A 20,008-nucleotide genomic window follows, 5' to 3' on the forward strand; every position below is an offset into this window, starting at 1 on the left:
TGACATAATCCTTCTTCATTTACACACACATATAAAATAAGAAACAACCCTTCCTCATTTACGCATAATTCCAGACAGTGGCACATACATATCTCAGTATACTTGTTAAACAAATGGGTGTATATAATTTTAAGTTACTTATAGATTGGGGCATAAATACATGGAGGTTAAATATTCACAATAAGGACATATTAATTATAGAACCACAAAAAATCAACATTAGAATTAGGAATATCATTATGTATCAAATTAACAAAAGAAGGTAACTCAATTCCATTTAGATATTTATTACATAAAAGTCCGAGCAAGTTGTTTTGTATATATAAACAATGAGAACAAATTGGTATCCTGTAAAGCCTTTTAAGAGAGCTACATAATAAATTCATGTTGCATATAATAAGGAACATCAATACATCAATACATAACACAAGGACACATAAATAACGACCACAAAGTGATACTTCGTAATACCACCTTAAAGAAATAATTCTTGAATATAAAAAAAGAAGACTCCAAATTAAGAAGAGAAAAAATGGGAAATATTAAATTTCTGCCTATCTATAACCAACGGGGATCCAAAATTACTAGATAAGCACATAAAAAGTTGTAAAACAACTAAGTTAAACCACTCATTCATAAGGAAATAACAGGTACAATAATGAAGTAACAATGGAAAGGCTGAATGATCCACCTTTACACAGAATTAAGAGACAACCAATAAGGATCAAGCAGGACATTTAAAAGGAGAGAAGCTACTAGTCACCAGCATCTTGATAAAGCTCTGGTAAGAGCGAAACGCGTCGAGCTGTGTGACCTTTCTTTTATCTATGAACTTACATTCATATCTCATTTGACATATCGATCATTAAAAATAACCCGGGTTATTATTTTTATATTTCTATTCCACCACCAATTGGGGAACTATAAAGGACCTTTCTATTAACTGCGTGCATAGCACTAAGTGCAGTTGTAATTCTCAATACAAAGTGACAGTATACATAATAGCGATCCCACTGCCACTGTAAGACGACCTCCCACGAAGGAGTGTGACGTCAGACGCCGAGAACGGACAACAGAGTGAAAGAACAACATGGAGAAGTAGTAAGCGGCCAGAACAGTGCGGTCTGCCATAACACTAAGAACTGTGAGTAAAACAAAGTTGATAACCACATTGGAAAGGTGAATGTAAAATAATCCTAACCTTTTTGAAGGATATAATAAGGCGCTGGAATTACCGCATGCACAGCACTAAGAGCGGTACATGAAAGCTTAACTGTCTTGGATTATACATTGAAAAAGCTCCAAGCAAGAGTGTTTGTAACAGCTAAAAATTTTGGCCTTGCTTTTGGACATACATAGTTACTTCTCTGTTTTTCTTGCCGCGTGCATAGCACTAAGAGCGGTGTTGAGTAAAGTATAAGAAGCAAATGATATAACAACCTGTTTTGAATTCATCAAATAATACAAATAGATATTTGGAACCCTATTTCAAGTTTTTTTAAAAAAACAGACCTTTTTTTTTTAATTTTAATTTTGACTTTGTGTTTAACAATTTTTTATATAGCAATCTTGACACATATTGAGTTTTTTTATATGGTCATCTGAATATTCATATTGCATCTGGGAGACGTCCCAGAGAAATTTTGACATCTAGTGGTAATTACCAAATATAAGAAATTTTTAATAATAATTTTTTAAATAAATTTCGTGTTGATTTAATTTTACCAGTTAAAATCATTTATTATTTTTGTCTACTGTTTCTTGACATAATCCTATCAACAAATCAGTCACCTAACACTACACCTACACAAAAAGTTTTTTATAGGAAATTAGCACTATTATCACCAAACTTGTTTTCACAAAAAATCTTTAAAATATAGAAGATTTACACAATTAGCGCACTCTAATGGACTAGAAACACTACCCCTTTAAATCACCGAGTTTCTTTATAAGGCTAAATGCTGCTATAAACAATAAAATAAAATTATACACGTACTGTTAATTATACTATTTTTTCCACTTACACATTGAAAAGAAAAATCAGTATCCCAAAAGGCACCACTTTTATATGGTTCAAATACCTTCTCCACACACAACTATATTTTTATTAATTTTGTTTTCTTTACACCTGCAAACATTGGTTATATGGACCTAGTAATATCTATATCATAAAGCAATAATTGGAAAATATTTAATATTATTTAAAAATCCGAAAAAATTGAATCACATCCCTTAAGTGTACCACGCCCCTATACCTACACAAATTCCTTTGAATATTTTACATATATATAAGTTGGAAGGAGCTTATATAGATAGGGAGTTTGGGATTCTACAGTTCCAGCGCTCTATTCATTCTAAACTAATTAATTGTAACTTAGGTTAGGATTTATTTTACAGGTAATTTTGTATTTCTTTTAGCTAGGTAGTTATTAAATAGTTAATAACTATTTAATAACTATTCTAACTAGCTAAAATAAATACAAAGTTACCTGTAAAATAAATATAAATCCTAAAATAGCTACAATGTAATTATTAATTATATTGTAGCTATCTTACGGCTAGATTTAGAGTTGGGCGGTAGCCGTCAAAACCAGCGTTAGAGGCTCCTAACGCTGGTTTTTACCGCCCTCTGGTATTTGGAGTCAGTCATGAAAGGGTCTAACGCTCACTTTGCAGCCGCGACTTTTCCATACCGCAGATCCCCCTACGCCATTTGCGTATCCTATCTTTTCAGTGGGATCTTTCTAACGTCGGTATTTAGAGTCTTGGCTGAAGTGAGCGTTAGAAATCTAACGACAAAACTCCAGCTGCAGCTTTTTGGGCTAACTCCGGTTTATAAAGCTCTTAACTACTGTGCTCTAAAGTACACTAACACCCATAAACTACCTATGTAACCCTAAACCGAGATCCCCCCACATCGCCGCCACTCTAATTAAATTTTTTAACCCCTAATCTGCCGTCCGCACGCCGCCGCAAGCTACGTTATACTTATGTACCCCTAATCTGCTGCCCCTAACACCGCCGACCCCTATATTATATTTATTAACCCCTAATCTGCCCCCCTCAACGTCGTCTCCACCTGCCTACACTTATTAACCCCTAATCTGCCGACCGGACCGCGCCGCTATTATAATAAAGTTATTAACCCCTAATCCGCCTCACTCCCGCCTCAATAACCCTATAATAAATAGTATTAACCCCTAATCTGCCCTCCCTAACATCGCCGACACCTAACTTCAAACATTAACCCCTAATCTCCCAACCGGAGCTCACCGCTACTATAATAAATTTTTTAACCCCTAAAGCTAAGTCTAACCCTAACACTAACACCCCCCTAAGTTAAATATAATTTAAATCTAACTAAATAAATTAACTCTTATTAAATAAATTATTCCTATTTAAAGCTAAATACTTACCTGTAAAATAAATCCTAACCTAAGTTACAATTAAACCTAACACTACACTAGCAATAAATAAATTAAATAAAATACCTACAATTATCTACAATTAAACCTAACACTACACTATCAATAAATTAATTAAATAAAATACCTACAATTATCTACAATTAAACCTAACACTACACTTTCAATAAATTAATTAAATACAATACCTACAAATAAATACAATTAAATAAACTAACTAAAGTACAAAAAATAAAAAAGAACTAAGTTACAAAAAATAAACAAAAAATTTCAAACATTAGAAAAATATTACAACAATTTTAAACTAATTACACCTACTCTAAGCCCCCTAATAAAATAACAAAGCCCCACAAAATAAAAAAATGCCCTACCCTATTCTAAATTAAGAAAGTTCAAAGCTCTTTTACCTTACCAGCCCTGAAAAGGGCCCTTTGCGGGGCATGCTCCAAAGAATTCAGCTCTTTTGCCTGTAAAAATAAAACATACAATACCCCCCCAACATTACAACCCACCACCCACATACCCCTAATCTAACCCAAACCCCCCTTAAATAAACCTAGCGTCGCTTGAAGAGGTTGGATCCGCGTCGGCTGGGAAGAAGATGGCTCCGCTTTGCTCCGGAAGAAAGAAGATGCGGCTTGATAGAAGACTTCATCCCGATGATGGACTTCCGACTTCAGCCCGATGATGGAGTTCTTCAGCCGCCGCTTGGATCAAGACTTCGGACCATCTTCTGGACCGATCGCTGAACCCGGTGAGGTGAAGACAAGGTAGGGAGATCTTCAGGGGCTTAGTGTTAGGTTTATTTAAGGGGGGTTTGGGTTAGATTAGGGGTATGTGGGTGGTGGGTTGTAATGTTGGGGGGGGTATTGTATGGTTTTTTTTTACAGGCAAAAGAGCTGAATTCTTTGGGGCATGCCCCTCAAAGGGCCCTTTTCAGGGCTGGTAAGGTAAAAGAGCTTTGAACTTTTTTAATTTAGAATAGGGTAGGGCATTTTTTTATTTTGGGGGGCTTTGTTATTTTATTAGGGGGCTTAGAGTAGGTGTAATTAGTTTAAAATTGTAATATTTTTCTAATATTTGTACATTTTTTGTTTATTTTTTGTAACTTAGTTCTTTTTTATTTTTTGTACTTTAGTTAGTTTATTTCATTGTAGTTATTTGTAGGTATTTTATTTAATTAATTTATTGATAGTGTAGTGTTAGGTTTAATTGTAGGTATTTGTAGGTAGTTTATTTAATTAATTTATTGATAGTGTAGTGTTAGGTTTAATTGTAACTTAGGTTAGGATTTATTTTACAGGTAATTTTGTAATTATTTTAACTATTTTAGCTATTAAATAGTTATTAACTATTTAATAGCTATTGTACCTGTTTAAAATAATTACAAAGTTGCCTGTAAAATAAATATTAATCCTAAAATAGCTACAATATAATTATAATTTATATTGTAGCTATATTAGGGTTTATTTTACAGGTAAGTATTTAGCTTTAAATAGGAATAATTTATATAATAAGAGTTAATTTATTTCGTTAGATTTAAATTATATTTAACTTAGGGTGGTGTTAGTGTTAGGGTTAGACTTAGCTTTAGGGGTTAATCCATTTATTAGACTAGCGGCGAGATCCGATCGGCAGATTAGGGGTTAATTATTGTAGGTAGCTGGCGGCGACGTTGTGGGGGGCAGATTAGGGGTTAATAAATATAATATAGGGGTCGGCGGTGTTAGGGGCAGCAGATTAGGGGTACATAGGTATAATGTAGGTTGCGGCGGTATATGGAGCGGCAGATTAGGGGTTAATAATAATATGAAGGGGTCAGCGATAGCGGGGGCGGCAGATTAGGGGTTAATAAGTGTAAGGTTAGGGGTGTTTAGACTCGGGGTACATGTTAGGGTGTTAGGTGCAGACTTAGGAAGTGTTTCCCCATAGTAAACAATGGGGCTGCGTTAGGAGCTGAACGCTGCTTTTTTGCAGGTGTTAGGTTTTTTTTTCAGCTCAAACTGCCCCATTGTTTTCTATGGGGGAATCGTGCACGAACACGTTTTTGAAGCTGGCCGCTTCCGTAAGCAACGCTGGTATTTAGAGTTGCAGTGGCGGTAAATATGCTCTACGCTCCCTTTTTTGGAGCCTAACGCAGCCATTCTGTGAACTCTAAATACCAGCGGTATTTAAAAGGTGCGGGGGGGAAAAAAGCATGCGTAGCTAACGCACCCCTTTGGCCGCAGAACTCTAAATCTAGCCGATAGGGTTTATTTTACAGGTAAGTATTTAGTTTTAAATAGGATTAATTTAGTTAATAAGAGAAATATTATTTAGATTTATTTAATTAATATTTAAGTTAGGGGGGTGTTAGGGTTAGTGTTAGACTTAGGTTTAGGGGTTAATAGTTTTATTACAGTGGCGGCGGTGTAGGGGGGGCAGGATAGGGGTCAATAATTTTATTATAGTTGCGGCGGTGTAGGGGGGGGCAGGATAGGGGTTAATAAACTTATTATAGGTGGCGACGGTGTAGGGGGGGGCAGATTAGGGGTTAATAAGTTTAATATAGGTTGCAGCTGGGTCCGGGAGCGGCAGTTTAGGGGTTAAACTATTTATTTAGTTGTGGCGAGGTCCAGGAGTGGCAGGATAGGGGTTAATAACTTTATTATAGGTGGCGGCGGTATAGGGGGGGCAGGAGAGGGGTTACTAGGTATAATGTAGGTGGCGGCGGGGTCTAGGAGCGGCCGTTTAGGGGTTAATAACTTTATTGAGTTGCGGGGGGCTCCGGGGGCGCCGGTATAGGGGGTAGAACAGTGTAGTTAGTGTGGGTGCTTAGTGACAGGCTAGCAATAAAGCTGTCAAAAAGCCGAAGAGCAGCGAGATCGGATGAGTGATAACTCTCACAGTCCGCTGCTCATTGCCCCGAACTTGGTGCGCGGCTTTTTGAAAGCTTTTTTGATAACTTAGGCAAAATTTTGAAGGTCCGCGGCGGCGATGGTAGGCGAGCTTAGGCGGGCGTATTGGACCGGAGAAGGCAGGTAAAGTAGACGGCTTGATAACTACCCCCCCTGTCTTTAAAGTTTAAACACATATAGGCATTAGACCAATGTTCTTTTATTGACCTCATCAGGATATGGGGGAGAAGCACTTTGGTATCTCTGGAGCTGACAGATTGACTCAATGCATACACAATAACATTTGGAGGAAGGGTTTTTTAGAAACTATTTATGAGGGGTTCTGGCACATCAAAGAAAACACAAACAAACCCAGTACACAGCTATTTTAAAAAAACAAACAACTGTTCTTAGTTCACAACTAAGCCGAATTAACCCCTTCTCAGCTAACTCCTGTGGTATTCCTGACATCTTGCTTGCATTTATCTATGAGCTGCAGATAATACTCAGATAAATCACATTTGAAATTGGTGATTAACATAATAAGAGGAGGAAAGAGAAAAAAAAAAGATAAAGTAGGAAAAGAAATGTGAACAAAAATAAAAAAAAATTTTTGGACAAAACAGGGATTTATACAAGATATGGGCAGTCTCTTGGGTTTTTCTTGCTGGTTATCTTGTATGAATGATTAGGTAGATAAGGAATCATATTTGGAGTAGCAGGTAATGCTGTGGGTTTATTCACAACTTTTTTTTTTTGGAGTTGCGATGAGTCTTACAGTAGGGGATAGTTTGGGTGACCATTGAGTCTGGTAATATGATTCCTATAAAAATAGTATCTCATGATAGAAGTTGAGTTTGTTAGTAGAGAAGTAGAAGTATTTTTCATATGCAATATTTTGTGCTAATTGTGTTTTCCATTTCGCTATGGTGGGGCATGAGTTTTTTTCTATCTTCGGTGAATTAACTGTTTACCAGTGTTTAGGGCTAGTTGCAATAATTTCGTATGGGCTCTAGATTGGAGTTTGGGGATATCGTAGAATAGGAAAATTAAGGGATCAAGTGTAATACTTCTGTTGAGTAATTGGTTAATTTGAGTTCTAATTTGTGTCCAGAATCGTTGGATTTTGGGACATGTCCACCACAGGTGAAACATAGAGCCGATTTGTCTGCATTGTCTCAAACAGTGATTTAAGGTTTGTGGAAAAATGTGTTTCAGTTGTTGTGGTGTTAGATACCAATGCATTAGGAATTTATAGTTAGTTTCTAGGAGGGCACTAGAGTGTGAGGATTTAGTTGTATGAACAAATATGTTGTCCCATTCTTTTCTAGAGACTTGTGTTGGCAGCTCTATTAGCCATTTGTAGGTGTATGAGGGTAGATGTTCTTTTGAAGGATTAATAAGGATATTGTATAGCAGGGAAATTGTATGTTTAGGAGGATGGGTTGAGTTGCATAGAGTTTCAAAGGCCGTCCCGGGATGGATCAATTGGGTTTTGCATTTGTGTGTATTAAGAAAGTGTGCCAATTGGTTATATTTAAGCCAGGAACTAAAGAAACCATCTCCTATAGATTGGAGTTGGGGAAAGGTAAACATTTTGAGTAGTCAGTCAATAAGTAGATCAGGACTAGACTATTTATGTCTAAGGTAGTTGGGGGTATCCTGATCTGCCCTTTCTGAAATTTAGACTTTTGTAGTGTCTGGGTTAAGGGGGAGGGTATTGAGGATATGTTTGGGAATTTTTTACGGATTATGTCCCAGGTGTCGAATGTTTATTTGATAATTGGGAAATCAGATAAATTAGTTGGTCTTTGTGATTTAGATAGCCAAATGCAGCTGCCCAGTTGTGGACATGAGGTAAGGTTATGTTCTAAATGTACCCATGCTTTGTTTTCTTGGGAGACTTGGTAACTCCAGTCTAATAATCTGTTCAAAATTGTGGCATAACGATAGAGCTGGATATTTTGGACTCCAAGACCCCCTCTCAACTTTGGTAAATAAAGTGTCTGTTTTGCTATCCTAGGGGGTTGTTTTTGCCAGATGTATGAGTTCAATATGGATTAGAGTTTAGGGATGTATGGTTTAGGTAGGGGTATTTAATTTAGGTAGGGGTATAGGGACTGTTTGGAAAACATAGACTAGTTTTGGTAGGAGAGTCATTTTAACTGCACTTATCCTTCCAAGCCATGAAATAGGTTTGGGGAGCTAGGTTTTAGTGAGTTGATGAAATTTGTTTAAGAATCTTTCATAATTTAATTGGTATAGGAGTTTGGGATCTGTGGATAAATATATAACTAGGTATTTCAGCGCCTTTTCTTATATTTTGTAGGGAGTGTTTTCACATGTGATTTTATGATGTAGGTCAGATAATATTAATGGAAGTAGTTCCGATTTAGAATAATTGATGAAGTAATTAGAGACTTTACTATATTCTGTTAAAAGGGTCTGTGCCTTTGGCAGGGATATTAAGGGAGAAGACAAGGATAGTAACAAATCATCCGCAAATAGAGTTAGTTTGTATTGGGTTTGTCTTACGTTAATTCCTTTTACGGTTGGGTTAGATCTAAGTTTTATGGCTAATATTTCCATAGAAAGCACAAATAGTAGGGGTGGCAGGAGACATCCATGTCTCGTGCCATTTCTGATAGGGAATGGGTCAGATAAAATACCATTGACTTTAACTTTGACGGACAGTAGGGAGTATAATATTAATATTTTGGATATCTGCTCTTCTGGAATTCTGAATTTCTGTAGGGTAAGGTGGAGAAAGGTCCAGTCCAACCTGTCGAAGGCCTTCTCTGCGTCCGTCGACAGGAGAACTGAGGGGATATTGTTAAGTTTAGTATATTGTATAATATTTAATAGTCTAGTGGTGTTGTCCCTGGCCTCTCACCCAGGCACAAACCCCACTTGGTCCTTATGTATTAAGGATGGGAGGTTTGAGTTAAAGCGGTTTGCCAGGACTTTTGGCGTATAGCTTCAAATCGATATTGAGGAGCAATATGGGCCTGAAGTTGGATGGGAGATCCTGAGCTTTCCCAGGTTTGGGGATGACAGAAACAAAAGCCTCTATCATCCTTGGGGGTATTGGGTTATTTTGATTGAAGGAATGAAAAAGGGCGTGTAAGTGAGGGATAAATTCGTCTTTATACGTTTCGTAATATGACCCGCTAAAGCCATCTGGGCCTGGACTTTTTCCTATTTTAAGAGATTGCATGGCTACATCTATTTCTTGAGGTGTAATAGGTTTTTTTAGTAGATCTATCATTTCTAGTCTTAAAGGGACATGAAACCCAAGTTTTTTCTTTCATGATTTAGAAAGAGCATGCAATTTTAAACAACTTTCAAGTTTACTTCAATTATCTAATTTGCTTAATTCTCTTGATATCCTTTACTAAAAAGCATATCCATATAGGCTCAGTAGCTGTTGATTGGTGGCTGGACATAGATGCCATGTGTGATTAGCTCACCCTTGTGCATTGCTATTTCTTATACAAAGGATATAAAAAAATGAAGCAAATTAGATAATATAAGTACATTGGAAAATTGTTTAAAATTGCATTCTCTATCTGAATCATAATAGAAAATTTTGGGGTTTAATGTTCCTTTAATTTAGGTGTCTCTATATCTTGGAGGTAAGAATGGCATAGTTGGGTATGAGTCTCTTTTAATTGATAGGGAAAAGGTCATAAAGATTTAAGTAAAATTGTTTGAAAGTTTCAGCTATGGTGATTGTGTCTTTATTTATTTGCTCCTGGGATTTCTTAATTGAATGAACATAGAGGGAGGTTTTTTTTCTAATTGCTCTGGAAAGGATTCTCCCTGCTTTGTTCCCTTCCATATAAAAGTTCTGGTTCAGGTTTCATCTTGTGGGTGAAGTTTATGTTAGTAATCACGATGGAGTAAGTCTTGTGTAAGTTTGTGGTGAAGTGCCCTAATTTGTTTTGTCTTGGTTGCCTTAAGTTTTATCAAGTCTCCTCTGATGGTGCATTTATGTGCCTCCCAAACCGTATTTATATTCACATTTTCCGTTAAGTTCTCTTGAAAGAAATTAGTGATGTTTTTAATATGAGCGGAATTGAGTGGGTCTAGGAAAATGGTGTCATCAAGGCACCAGGTTGGGAGGGCCATCTGAAATGACTAATCATGGCAGAGTGGTCAGTCCAGGAGGTGGGTTTTATATAAGATGTAATTAAGTGATTTAGGAATATGTGATCAGCAAAAATGTAATCCAGGCACGAGTATGATTTATTGGGGTTAGAAAAAAAGGTATAGTCCCTACTATCCAGGTGCAGATGTCGCCAAGTATCATGTATGGATAGTAAGTGTATATTTGTCCAAATGGATTTTAGGACTTTTTTTATGGATCTGTATTGCATCGTTCGTGGGTGGGTTAAGTGGAAAGTTAATGTCACCTGCTACGAGAAGGGTTCCTTTGGTCAAGGATATTGTAAGGTGTGTTATAGTCTGGAAAAATGTAGATTGGTGTGTATTTGGAGCATAGATGTTGATTAGTGTTACGGGTCTTCCATGAGAAGATACCAACACACATACAAATTCTTCAAGAAATACCAAACACGGCTTAACGGCTGTTTGCAATTGTATCACTGTATAACTGGTTGTTCTCATATGTAGCAAACGTAGCCCAAAATTGTTTAAATCTTCAGCATAAATATTAAGCACTGTATTTGCCTCTGCAGTATCTATATTTGTATAGTATATTCAATGCTAGTGACGTACTAGTAGAGATAGACAAACAGATGTAGACTTAATATTTCAGATGTCACAAGATTTGATAATGCTGCTATATTCCAGAATACACAAAAATTATTTTTGTACCTTGATCTTCTTATGGATACCAAAGTTTTCGCCCCATACTGGAATGTAAGGAAATCCGTGATCCTCGAATTTTCTCCGGTCCTACACACCGCAGGAGTGGGGAGACTGTATAGCAGATTCAGGGCAGTCTGCAATTTTCTTCGCAGCTAATTGCTGCTTCCAACTTTCTAGATGGTTACAAGTTTTATATACACTACTATGCAGAATTTATAACTCAATGTCAATATGTTAATAGTTCCCCATAACGGAAAAAAACATAAGTATGAAAAGGTGTATAAAGAATGATAACTTTGATCCGATCCTACTCACCGCAGGGAGGGGAAACTCTGCATAGCAATCTTCGTGTGAGCCAAGTTAGAACGCTGTGCACACCGGCAATCCAGCTCACTGATTGAAAGCTGCTCGCGGCACCAGCTAGTTAGTGAATAACTTTAGAACATTCCACAAACTTCCATACAGCGATTTCCCAAATGCTGAGTTATACAAAAATGCAATCAGGGGATGAAGTGCTCATGTTGAGCAGGAAGCGCGTCGGAGAACAGCATATACCTGTGTGCTAGGGTAATTCCACTGTGAATATGTGCTTGCTATTCAGCTTTTAAATTATGAAATAAAATTTGTTTTTTTACTTTTTAACTCCAAAGTGCAGCCTCCCTTCTTCCAACCTCCCTTTTTGCATTTACGGGTCTTCCATAAAGGAGCCCTTGTATACCTAAGTATCTGCCTTCTTTGTCTGTTTTCATATGATGAAGTTGGAATGGGATAGATTTATGAATAAATATTCTGACTCCGTTTATTTTCTTCGTGGGGTGTCAGCTGTGGTAGTGTAAGGGGTAGTGTGATGAAAAATACAAAGGTGTAGAGCCCTGTTTAAAATGTGTTTCCTAAAGAAACACAATGTCGCTGTTAGTGTGTCATTGAAGGCCATGGATCTCTTATAAAGTCTGTTAAAGCCTTTGACATTTTGAGTCATGAAAGTAAGTAGATGAGTTTGTGGTTTAGCCCTAATCTAAAGAAAGGGTTATATAGTGATAGGGTGCCCACAGAGACAAGGGTGTGAGTGAGGGGGTTGCCCAGAGAAGGAAACAAAAGTATTTAACAAAAACATTACCAAAAACATTGGTATTTTGAATATCAATGTAAACATAAACATTAGGGGGAAATTACCCCGTCTTTTTATAATTATTAACTGTCAGGGTCACTTGGTCGCAGAATATATGATGTTATTTTTAAACATTTAACTATGCACCCCATAAGTCTATTTAGTTGAGATGGGAGGCATTGGTGAAACAATATAAGTAAAGCAAAGTAAAGTAAATCCAATCAGCCAATAGGATTGAGCTTGCAATCTATTGGCTGATTGGAACAGCCAATAGAATGCCAGCTCAATCCTATTGGCTGATTGCATCAGCCAATAGGATTTTTTCTACCTTAATTCCCATTTGGCTGATAGAATTCTATCAGCCAATCGGAATCTAAGGGACGCCATCTTGGATGACATCACTTAAAGTGATATTCATTATGAAGAAGCCATCATTTGAAGAGGATGCTCTGCGTCGGATGTCTTGAAGATGGACCCGCTCCGCGCCAGAAGGATGAAGATAGAAGATGCCGTCTGGATGAAGACTTCTGCCCGTCTGGAGGACCACTTCTGCCCGTCGGGAGGACCACTTGTGCCGGCTTCATTGAGGATATCTTGCCGCTTGGATATTAGTGAATCTTCGGGGGATAAGTTTTTTTTTAAGGGTGTATTGGGTGGGTTTATTTTTTAGATTATGGACTTTGGGCCGCAATAGAGCTAAATGCCCTTTTAAGGGCAATGCCCATCCAAATGCCCTTTTCAGGGCAATGGGGATCTTAGGTATTTTTAGTTAGTATTTTATTTGGGGGGTTGGTTGTGTAGGTGGTGGGTTTTACTGTTGGAGGGTTGTTTGTATTTATTTTTTTTTACAGGAAAAGAGCTGATTTCTTTGGGGCAATACCCCATAAAAGGCCCTTTTAAGGGCTATTGGTAGTTTAGTTTAGGCTAAGGTTTTTTTATTTTGGTGGGGCTTTTTTATTTTGATAGGGCTCTTAGATTAGGTGTAATTAGTTTAAAGATCTGTAATTTGTTTTTATTTTCTGTAATTTAGTGGGTTTTTTTTTGTGATTTAGCTAATTTAATTTAATTTATTTAATTGTATTTAATTTAGGGAATTGATTTAATTATAGTGTAGTGTTATTGTAACTTAGGTTAGGTTTTAAATTAGGTTAGGTTTTATTTTACAGGTAAATATGCATTTATTTTAGCAAGGTAGTTATTAAATAGTTAATAACTATTTAATAACTATTCTACCTAGTTAAAATAAATATAAACTTGCCTGTAAAATAAAAATAAAGCCTAAGCTAGCTACAATGTAGCTATTAGTTATATTGTAGCTAGCTTAGGGTTTATTGTATAGGCAAGTAATTAGTTTTAAATAGGAATAATGTAGTTAATGATAGTAATTTTATTTAGATTTATTTAAATTATATTTCAATTAGGGGGTGTTAGGGTTAGACTTAGGTTTAGGGGTTAATAAATTTAATATAGTGGCGGCGACTTTGGGGCGGAAGATTAGGGGTTAATAAGTGTAGGTAGGTTGCGGCAACATTGGGGGTGTGAGATTAGGGGATAATAAATATAATGTAGGTGTCGGCAATGTTGGGGGCAGCAGATTAGTGGTTAATAAGTATAATGTAGGTGGCAGCGATGTTCGGAGCAGCAGATTAGGGGTTAATAAGAATAATATAGGTGTCGGCGATGTTAGGGGCAGCAGATTAGGGGTTAACAAGTATAAGATTAGGGGTGTTTAGACTCTGGGTTCATGTTAGGGTGTTAGGTGTAAACATAAAATGTGTTTCCCCTTAGGAATCAATGGGGCTGCGTTACTGAGTTTTACGCTGCTTCTTTGCAGGTGTTAGACTTTTTCTTAGCCGGCTCTCCCCATTGATTCCTATGGGGAAATCGTGCACGAGCATGTACAGCCAGCTCACCGCTGACTTAAGCAGCGCTAGTATTGGTGTGCGGTAAGGAGCACAATTTTGCTGAACGCTCCCTTTTTGCCTTTTAACGCCGGGTTTGTAAAAACCCATAATACCAGCGCTGCAGGTAAGTGAGCGGTGAGAAAAAACTGCTCGTTAGCACCGCACAGCCTCAAACGCAAAACTCGTAATCTGGCCGATTGATAATAGGAGTAAATTAGAAAGTGGCTTAAAATGTAATGTTCTATCTGAATCATGAAAGTTTAATTTTGACTAGACTGTCCCTATCCCAAGTGCTAGGCAGTTCGGAAAATAAGAGCTGTCAGGCTCAGCTACCCCCATGATGTACGTGATGACTTCTCGGTTTCAGTATATATGTTTAGGAGCTATAAACAAGCTACTTGTACTGCACACACCTGATATACCAGTTAAAACCAAAACATCAACCAGAATGCTTGATAAAAGTATCCAAATATTTATAAAAATATCTTTGAAAAAATCTCACTGTCCCTTTTTCCTGAGTTTTCCTTGGGGTTATACATAGTGGGCTATTTATCTTAGCGCTATTGTATAAAGTGTGACACCTTAACTGGGATATTTGGTGATTACTATATACTGGATGTATAACAATATTATTGTAGAAGAAGCAGTGTAATCTATACTGTCTTCCCCTATACACAGTACTGTAGGCTTCAGTCAATAAGAACCAAGCATCTGTGATGTCTATATATCCACACTCATGACCTTCCCCTTTACCACTAGTATTGTTGTAGCTCCTCTTTAGCTCCCAGCCTGTGGCCCCTCTGCTCCTGAGTGTCTGTCCCTGAGTTCCTGCTTGTTTCCCTAGATCCTATTGTCTCTTCTAGGCTGCACCTTGTGTCTGCTCACACACCTACTACCAGGATAACTGAGCTGTAGCAGAGCCTAACCATTGGTGATTCAACAACAAGTGTCCATATTGCGACCCGGAGCTCACAATAATAGAATAACGCACAATCTGCTATAACAAGTCAATAGTAGAAGAAAGATTTACTATTTGAATCTTGTGGCCCCTACAGTTTAGAGCTTGAGCGATAGCCTACATCCTATATAAGATTTTCAGGTCCCATTTCACATTACACTGCCCCCTAGTGTATGTTCCCAATAATTACTCACATATCACCTCTGGATTGGTTGCAGTAGATGCTCATACCATGGGGCCGAGTGGATATGATCATGTCCGCTGCACATTGATAAATGCCAACAGCATATGTTGTCAGCATTTATCATTGCATCAGCAGTTCTTGTGAACTGCTGGTGCAATGCCGCCCCCTGCAGATTCGCAGCCTATCGGCTGCTAGCAGGGAGTGTCAATCAACCCAATCATATTCAATCGGGTTGATTTCTGGTGATATCTGTCCACCGCCTCAGAGCAGGCAGACAGGTTATGGAGCAGCGATCTTTAGACCGCTGCTTCATAACTTGTGTTTCTGGTGAGCCTGAAAGCTCTCCAGAAACGCAGGGCATCAAGATCCATACAGAGCTTGATAAATATGCCCCAATGAATCTAAAGCTAAATATCTACTTTGCTTTGTTTTATTGGTACCCTTTGTTAAAGAGTAGAAACAGTGCACTGCTACTGGGTTAGCCAATGACAAGAGGTATATATGTGAAGTCACCAATCAGCAGCTAACTCCCAGTAGTGCATTGCTGCTCCTGAACCTATTTACAGTAGGTTCTTCAAAAATAGATAATAAGATACCTTTTGCTTCATAACCTACTGGTGTGTGGTGCCAGTTCCTGAACCAGTAACAATAGGTTATGTATATTTGCCTATCTCCTGCTGTGCTAATCCAGAAACTGTAAACCCAGGATATATATTCAGAAGCTCTGGGTTGGTTTAATATTTATATTTGTACCTCCTTCCGTGTAGCAAAATGCTAATTCCGTGTAGTGTGAGTGGCAAATGTCTGGGGATGCTCAAACAATACTGTAATATTTTAGTACAACCCTATTCACATTAGTTCTGTTTTGTACTAATCGTAAAGTATCAAGTTTGATTGTATTATAATCCATAAAATATCACTTTAAATTGTATTTTTAAAAACTCTGATTGTTTTTGGTTTTGTTTTTTTCTTTTCAGCGCAGGGGGTCATCTGTTTGGTGGGTTAAAATGTATTAGACTACTGGAAAACATTAATATAAGTGTTAAGTCAGGTGATTAATGAAATGACCCATGGTCACAGACACACTTACACAAATCTACTAAGGCTTTTATCCTGCTGAAAGGAGAAATCAGAGAAGTAGATTTATTAGCAGATTTATCTTTCTTTTACTTTTAAGGTTTACCCTTTTAGCCCCAGAGATCACTGGGGCTGGTCTGCTGCCCTAATTTCAATTAGTAAAGGATTATTGGGAACTGGCATGGTTAAATTTGCAGCCCATGGTCAGGGGCACAGGTTACACACAATTCCATCAACAAGATTTCATTCTTTCCTTTCTAGCTAATAATTTATTAACATAGGATCACAGAAGCCGCCATCACAGTCTTGCTTTTAACCCAGTGACTGCCAGGGATGGTTGAACGCAATATATTGCAGTACACTGTGGCAGGCAATGCTGAAAGAAGTCATTAAGGCACCCAAAACATCATAGTCCTTGTTTATATCCTACTGATAGAGCCCAAGGGGCCCCTTTGCAATCCGTCAGAATTATCATGTGAAATATATGACAGCTTGGATGTTTTTGTGCTTTCATTTATAAGCCATTACAGTCTATAGGAAGAGTTGTTGTTTGTAAATTCACTTGATTTGTTAAAGAATATAATAACGCGATCTAGTAAGACCCACAAAAAAGTATAAGAAACAGAGGTACCTTAGACTTCTCCAGGTGTTTTTCTTCAGGATTTTCCCACATTTTCATGGAAACAAAAGTTACTAGGGCCTCTCCTGGGGAGGGGGGATTTACCTTACAATCCACGTCCTGGTGTCCCAAACTACAGATGTGCCTTTGTACATTGTAATTGAAAATCTTAAATCTTTATTTAATTTAAATTCTAATTCCTTCCCAGGAGTGATAGGACTTTTGTGCCGTGGGCAGCTTTTATTGGTAGTGTCGATGGACAGAAGAGCAAGTTCTTTGCATGGGAATCTCTATAAGTCCTTTTCACCAAAAATTAGCACAGTGTTGAAGAATAGTAAAAATAACTCTATTTATTTGCTTATAATTGGCACATTATTATTTATTGTATTATGGAGGTTTGTAGTGCCAGCTGCGTTCCCCAAATATACTGGAAGATCAGTGAGTGATCTTCCGGAGAAGGAGGTAAGTGGAATCTTGATAAGAATTCAGTTTTGACTCCATCACCTACACCCTGTAACAGTTAAATGCCCAAAATGTAAAATGCCCTGATCAGCTCAGTGGCCACATGCAGCAAGAGAGTTACTTGTTGCACACATGAGTAGCATATTTTAAACATGGTGTCTCTTTTGTATCAACCAAAAAAAGGTTCCAGGACTTTTATGTTTGTTAATAAAAAGCAAATTCTGTGGGGGGCTTAGCCGCTATCGCCCCCCAGAATGCCCTTGACTGCCACCTTGTAGCCCAGTTACATGTAATATTTGACTTCATCAGTTAACTGCCTATTATTATTAGTATATATTTTTACTGGACAGCCAGTTAAAAGGATGGTTTTGGGGTGCCAAGCCCAATAAGACCAACATTTTTTATGTAGCATCACTTGGGGATCACCAACATCAACTGCCCATTCCTACCTTATTTAGATCCTATGGGTTCGAATTATTAAGCAGCGGATGCTGCATCAAAGCCCTATCGTTTCAGGTCCCTGACTGAAATCATCCCGATCCGATTTGATCAGGGGCGGCATTGCACAAGCATTTCACCAGTGCTATGTTAAATGCTGACAGCATATGCTGTCAGCATTTAGCGAGGTTGAGCGGACATGATTCGCTACAGCGAATCATGTTTGCTTGACCAGTAATAAATCTACCCCTATGTCTTCCATCTGTGCTTGTCATTGTGCTCTTCTGCTTCAGCTGCATTGTCACATATATATCTGGGCTCTACTAAGCACCTACCATACTGTTCCCCTGTGTGACAAACTGGGGCGAGATTACATATGGGGTGCAAGCTTCAGCGCAACTGCTGAAACCAGCGCCACCGGTAATTTCCCCTTGCACATCAGGGTATCACATAAACCCCGCCGGCAGTACATAAAGTGCCGTAAATCGGATAAACTAGCGATGTACAGAAATGAGCGTAAATACAAATTTCTGGAGTCGCCAGTGACTTACAGCAAGTTAGAAACAGCCAGCGCCTAAGAAAATTTTTAAAAAAATCAAATCTCCTGTTAAAGTCTAACCCGCCTCCCAAAATAAACCTGACACATAAAAACCCCTATATCCGACATCAAACCCACATCGGAGCTAATAATAAAAAAATTAACCCCTAAACCGACAACCCTCCACAACACAATATGCCTAATTAAACTATTAACCCCTAATCCACCATTCACCCACATCGCGATCTACCTAATAAAAGTATTAACCCCTAAATCTGCCAACCCCTACATCGTAAACTACCTAATAAATGTATTAACTCCTAATTTGCCATTCACCCACATCAGAAAGTCACTATTAAATCTATTAACCTCTAATCTGCCATTAACCCACATCGCAACAAACCTTATAAATCTATTATACGTAATACGCCAAACCCACACAACGCAATAATCCTAATAAAACTATTAACCCCTAAACCGCCAAACCCACACAACGCAATAATCCTAAAAAAACTATTAACTCCTAAACCGCCAAACCCCCACAATGCAAAAACCTAATTAAATTACTATGCCCCCTAACCTAACACCCTCTAACCTTACACCCCCTAAATTAACCCCAATTACCTAAATTAAAAATAATTAAAATAAAAAAGCTATCATTACTTAAAAATAAAAAACCTATGATTAAATTAATCTAAGATTACAAAAAATAAAAAATTCTAACATTACATAAAATAATAAACCAAATTATCAAAAATTAAAAAATTAAACCTAATCCCTATAAAAATAAAAAAGCCTGCCAAAAATAAAAACATCCCTAATCTAATGCTAAACTACCAATAGCCCTCTAAAGGGCCTTTTGTAGGGCATTACCCTAAGTTAAACATCTCTTTTACCTTAAAAAAAAGTTGTATGCGTTGAATATGTGATACTGATTTGCGACACGGTTCTATGTTAACTCATAACTAAAGTGTTAAAAAGTAAACTAACACCCATAAACTACCTATTAACCCCTAAACCGAAGCCCTCCCGCATCGCAAACACTAAAATAAAATAATTTACCCCTAATCTTCAGCTACGGACATCACCGCCACTAAAACATTTTTATTATCCCCTATTCCACCAGTCCCCAACATCGTCGCCACTATAATAAACCTATTAACTCCTAAACCGCCACCCTCCCGCATCGCAAACACTAAAATAAAATGATTAGGGGGCGGAGCTAACAGCCAAAGCAGTCAGACGTGCCATAACAGAGCTCCTAACATTTGTTCAATAATATATAAATTTATGGCACGTTTGACATTAATTCACTCCTCTATCTAGCTTCTTATATATACCAAAGCAGAAACTTCTTGAATTGAGCTATCACCATATAACAATCCATGCAATAATTGCATAAAGGCCTCCAGCTGACTGAGATTTGGCACGGAGTGGGCCACCATTACTGACAATATCTACGCATCTCCCCACTGGATAGAGTTACGGCTTCCATACTATTGCTAACGCTTCCACTACACGATGGAAAGACAAATCCTCTCGGCGCTGCATCTATTAATGCGCTCTTTGGATTTACACCAGCAAGC

Source organism: Bombina bombina, chromosome 5 (genome assembly GCF_027579735.1).
Source record: "Bombina bombina isolate aBomBom1 chromosome 5, aBomBom1.pri, whole genome shotgun sequence".
In the NCBI taxonomy this organism is placed as follows: Eukaryota; Metazoa; Chordata; class Amphibia; order Anura; family Bombinatoridae; genus Bombina; species Bombina bombina.